General features: G+C 47.6%; 1 pseudogene; it reads right to left on the bottom strand.

Annotated features, from left to right (window-relative positions):
• Positions 1-2,994: 2,994 nt before the first annotated feature.
• LOC110317228 lies at positions 2,995-3,471 on the bottom strand (annotated as a pseudogene).
• Between the last annotated feature and the right edge of the window lie 2,529 nt (positions 3,472-6,000).

The raw sequence follows: 6,000 nt of genomic DNA on the forward strand, positions 1-6,000 counted from the left end.
CAAGTACGGCAATAGATATCAGACCAGTGTGAGGTTAAAGCTGGCCCCCACTTTCCACCAGTATCACAGGGTAGGCAGGGTAGGGAAGATGGCTTCCATCATGGTACCAGGCAATCTGTAGTCTATGTCCCTGAGGTTTATGGCAGCTTCTTTAAGCTCCTCCACATGACCAAGGTCCTACCATTCTTTGAGTGACACAGCCCCTAAGCACCCGGACCCCACTGCATTCATCCTAACATCTCACACCAAAAACCTGAAGAACATGCACCCAGAGCCACCTCCTCCCACAGGCTGACATCTGAATGCCTTGTTCCCAGAAACCAACTCTGTAGTGTCCTCTCCTCACTCTGTAGATCCCAGGTATGCCATGGTGGCAGGGAGTATTGGGGACTGGCTGAGCTCTCAATATGGCCTTGAAACCATCTCATGTGGCTGTCTTTGAATATGATGGGAAGGGAATGCCCAGAAAGGAAGGGGGTGTCTAAAGCTGTCTATAAGCTTTTTAAATACTGTTTGGGATAGAAGCAGTAAAATTTATCTCGGGACATAATGGTGGGAGATATTCTGAAGGGAGTCATTGTCACCCCTACCAACCACCCACATCTGGGTGACAGCACAGGAGCTATCTAATGCTTAAACCAATAGCAGAACATAGTAGCCATGGCCTCAGAATCGGGTAAAGCACGCTCAGTGCCCATCTCTGCACACTGGTTTGGGAGCAGTGCCTGAAGGTCAAAGAGAAGGACTCTTGCACAGCATGTGCCTGTCCAGCCTCACTTTCAGCCTGGTCTTGCCTAGCCAGTCCCCTCCACCACCATCAGTACTGCCCACTTTCTCCATTCCAACGGTGGCCAGCACATCTGCCCATAATTCCCACTTAGTTTACTTCCTGGGGTGGTCCCAGGTTCTTGATTCTCTGTAGGTGAACAGGTGTCAAATATGTGAATCCAAGCTCCTTCTCCTGACCAAGCCAGTGTGAGGCAGAACTCTGAGTGTAGCTGGCTTTTACAAGTCAGGTGACTCCAGCTTGGGCACTCAATACTAAGTAAGAAACACTAGATACAGACAGCCAGATCAGATCAGTACAATACAGTCGGTGACCGTCTACTCTTTAAGAGTCGCTTCGATATATAACCAATTAACACATTCGGATAACCACTCCAGAAACTGAGGCAGGAGGATCACTACACATTTGAGGCTAGTCTAGTCTTCACAACCAGTTCTATACTAGTCAGAGCTTCACAACAAAGACCTTGTCTCAAAAGAAACAAAATGAGTCAATGAAATAAATCAAAGGCTGTTTCCCGAGGCTAGCCCACTCTGTGTGGGACTTTCCTCAAGTCAGATGAAAACTCACAGGAACCTAGGATCTTAAGGAGGTCCCCTGCTTCCAGCCCCAGGCGACATCCTCACTCTCCTCCTCCAAGGCGCAGATCTAATGGGCCAATCATCTTTATAACAAGGCTGAGAGTGGGTCGTTTTGCAACCGCAGAGCATCTCCTCCTGTGCTGTGTCAGCCAGAGACAGGTGAAGTTTGAACAATTCCAGGACTTTCAAACAAAGACACATCATTTTCTGCATCACCTTTCCTTCTGACCCTGCTGTGGCACCCACGGCTATCTGAGAATTTACCCAGAATTTCCATTTTTGGGGGTTCATCTGTTGGTCTCCTGTGCAGACAGGGGAAGGAGTCAATTCTTGTTAACAATAAACCATGTACAAGAAGGTGGTGACTGTAGTTACATAATGGTATTTTTTCTGTTTTGTTTTTGTTTTTGTTTTTTTTAAAAAAAAGGTCATTTTAAAATGTAACATTTTCAAGCCGGGCGTGGTGGCATAGGCCTTTAATCCCAGCACTTGAGAGGCAGAGGCAGGTGGATTTCTGAGTTCGAGGCCAGCCTGTTTTACAAAGTGAGTTCCAGGACAGCCAAGGCTACACAGAGAAACCCTGTCTCGAAAAAAAAAAAAAAAAAAAAAAAAAAAAAAAAAGTAACATTTCCACTTTCCCGTTTTTATGGTTATAGTCCAGTATCACTGAGACTCTGTGGGCTTGGGAGATGGCTGAGAGGGTACAGTCCCTGCTGTATAAGTCTAAGGAGCTGAGTTCAAATCCCCCAGCACCCAAGTGAAAGCTGGGCATGGCAGAGCACACCTTTAATGCCTGCATGGGGGGAAGCAGAGAAAGGAGGAGCTTGCTGGCCACCAGCCAGCCTAGCCAATCAGTGAGCTCGCACCACACACAAACCTGAGATTCTGAATTGTGAGCTGTAACTCTTCCCCGCCATGCCCACCCCTGGGCATCCTGGCCAACTTTCTGTCTCCGTGTGTTTCAGGACTCTGAGGACTTCACACGCATGGAATCACTCACTGTGAACACCAGGTTCACACCCACTTCCACACTCCCTACCTCTCCACCCTCGTGTCTTCTTTCATGCACTGAGTGTCTCCCGGGTGCCAGACTCTGTCCCATGCCCTTTCGGCACCCATCTGAACCTAGATCCACCCAGAACCTGACAGGGGCCAACAATGCCCAGAAAATAATTTCTCCTTGGGCCTGGAATCCTCGATAACATTGTTGTTGGCTTATCTGCAGGCTGGCGCAGGGAAACCACAGTGCCCAGGGCAGAACCAAAACTGGCATGCAGAAAAATGCTTCTGACACAAATAAGAAATGGCTTCAAGTGGAGTATTCCTGCCACACCGAGCCTAGACACCTTCTCTCTGGAGCCAGGGAGCCTGGCACACCCAGCTGGTGTAAGCCCAGCTTACAAGCTTTTGGGACCACAGGAAGAAGAAAGAGAACTCCGCAAGTCTCTCACATGCTAGAAATAAAGGGACATGCCCCCATAGGCGTGTTTTCTAATGTAAACTTTCACAACCCTGTAAGAAAGATCTCTCTCTCTCTCTCTCTCTCTCTCTCTCTCTCTCTCTCTCTCTCTCTCTCTCAAAAAAAAAAAAAAAGTGTATATTTAGAATTAGCTGTCTGGACACAGTTCAGATGATCCCAATCTTGTTGGCAACATCTAGGGCATCATAATCAGGAGCCAAGTGAACATACACCTTCTTCTCTCCGTCAGGCCTTATCAGGGTATTGACTTTGGCCACATCAATGTCATAGAGTTTCTTGATGGCCTGTTTGATCTGATGCTTGTTGGCCTTGACATCTACAATGAACACAAAAGTGTTGTTGTCCTCTATTCTCTTCATGGCTGACTCAGTGGTCAGTGGGAAGTTGATGATAGCATAGTGGTCAACCTTGTTTGTCCTGGGCGCACTCATTCGAGGATATTTTGGCTGCCTCCCGAGCCGCAGGGTCTTGGGCCGCTGGTAGGTGGGTGATGTTCGGGTCCTCTTCTTTTTGTGGCTGTGGACGTCTTTCAGCGCTGCCTTCTTAGCTTTCAAGGCCTTCGTTTTGGCTTTGGCTTTGGCTTTGGGAGGGGCAGGAGCTTCCTTCTTCGCTTTCGGCGCCATCTTGGCGAAAAGCGACATTGATCTCTTTACAGATGAAGATCCGGATGTAGCTCTCAGCTACTGCTCCAGTGCAGTGAGGTTCTATCTTGCTCTCTGGCGTGATAATAATGGACTGGCCCTCTGAAACTGTAAGCACACCCACCCCAATTAAATGCTCTCTATTATTAAGAGTCGCCGTGGTCACTGTCTCTTCACAGCAGTAGAACAGCAACTAAGATGCCCCCTGTGTGTACCCTGTCCCCTGGATCACTGTGGTATATTCTCACTGGTCTCCCAGAGGCTGTATGGTCTACACAATCCTGAAATAGCACTTTAATTGCATATTGGCTATGTCGTCCCACTCCCAGTCTAACTGTCAACCTCCTGGAACAGAAGTCACAGCTCCTGCCATGAGCTTCAAAGCTAAGCTGCACGTTCCCCTATAGTGTCTCTGCCCTCAGCTCTCTTTTTCTCTTGACTTCAACTCTGACAGCCTCCACCATGCTCTTGGGTCACAATAAGCACACTACAACCACAGGGCCTTTGCACATGCTACCCCCTCTGCCTACAATGCACTTCCTCACCTCAGAAAAACTGTTATTCAGATATCACCTGCCTGGTGAAAATGTCCCTGCCCTCCACTGAAATTTTTGTTTAGCTCAGTGTTTTCTTTTTACTTCATATATAACATTTGTACCTATTTATGTGGTATATGCAACATATACGCGTGCCTGTGACATGGGCTCTTTGTGGTATACACATTTCAGTACATAGTATGAACCGTTCCAGCCAAAGTGATTGGTGTGTCCCTGTCATCAGTTCTTTGTGTTTCAAGCCTTTGAACTGCTCTCTTCTAGACCATTACAAAGTATATAAATTATTGTGATCTATAGAGACCAGATCCCCCCCCCCCCCCAGTATTTCAGTGCCTGCTGTCCCCAATGTAGCTCAAAAAGGAAGTCCATGTGTTTGGCTTCTACAGAATGACATCACATGCAGTATTTGCCTGTGCCTGGCTTAGTTTACATCCCAGAATGCTCTCATATCCATCACATATCAAATTGCAAGCCCCCCCCCCACATCTCAGTTCTCACTACCCACCTTTTCCTCATCTCACTTCTAGTCACAGAACATGTTTATCTGTCTTACTGCTTTCTTGTTTAATGTCTCGCAACACCCTGCGATCTGGATGTAACTACAAAAACCACCAAGGGAGGAAATATAAAAATACAAATGTGATGTGCATCCACTTAGCTTCCTACTATGCGTTTAGCAGCCTAAACAGGGCCCTGCAAATAACAGTCGCTTGACAAATCTGAGATGAATGAACAAAGAACACACTTGATATTACTGTACAGGGACTGTATCTTCCCAGTGCCCTGGACTTCTGAGCTGTCTACTGCAAAACAACCTTTGTGCTTCCAATAGAGTGACAGGAAGAAGAAAGACCACCGCCAGCCACGCTAAGCATCCATAAGTCGCTGACTCTAGAGATTATCATTCTCAACCCTGCAATGGGGGCTCAGAGTTGCTGTGTGCCGAGAGGCAGGGAAAGGAAGTCTTGGCCAAGGCTCACCCGGGAATGGCGTAAGCTCTTCCCTGTGTGGTCTGGAAACTAACTATGGTAGCTCTGGCTCCATCCATGCTATTTCTCACACTACTTTCAGCAGGCCACTTCAGAAGCCCAGCAGGCGCCCTGCAGGCTACTCTGTCTTCTCTGGGACAGGGTCTCCTGTGGGGGCTCATTGCTGGCATAGAGGACAGAGCTGCTTGTCATCAGCAACCCAGAAAAGCTAATCTCATAAGGCAGAAGGCTGCCTGGCAGTCATTCCACCCACGTCTCTCGGTACCTTCATTTCTCTCTCCCTTCATACTAATCAGATCCATTTTTTTTCCTCCAAAGCCAATTCAGAATTTTAAAAGGCCACACTATTTGATTGCTGAGATTTCCAAACACAAATTCAATTTGCTTTGTGAGGCACCATCAGCCTTTACAGACATCATCCTCCAGCTCTGTACTGGGGATTTCCAGCATAAAAGTCTCGGGTCTGGCCTGGGGCATCTTCATTCTGTGTACCAGGATGACTGGAATATGAAATGTCCCCCCACATACACCCACAAGCTTTTCTAAATGTTAGCCCCACCCACAGAAGGTAATGCTATTTTTTGTAAAATGGTAGAAACTTTAGGAAGTGGGACTCATGGGGAGGAGTGTGTCCTTGGGAGCTGCACCCTGCCAGGATTTCCTCTGCCTGCTGCTGCCTGTCTGCCAAGGGGTGAAGGTACATACCATGTTCTCCTGCCACCGGGCTGTTTTTCCTCACCACAGGGCCCCAAAAGAGCATAGACTTCAATCTCTACAACCATGGGCTAAAATAAATCTCCTCTCTCTAAATCAGTATTTAGTCATATCTATGCCAGGAAGGATTTGAACTCAGCAACGCATAGACACACACACACACACACACACACACACACACACACACACACAGGGATGCTGTCAGTCACAAGCCAAGCCCTTGTGTATACAGTCTCCCCTTCACTGCCTAG

Source organism: Mus pahari, chromosome 2, assembly GCF_900095145.1.
Source record: "Mus pahari chromosome 2, PAHARI_EIJ_v1.1, whole genome shotgun sequence".
Taxonomy (NCBI): Eukaryota; Metazoa; Chordata; class Mammalia; order Rodentia; family Muridae; genus Mus; species Mus pahari.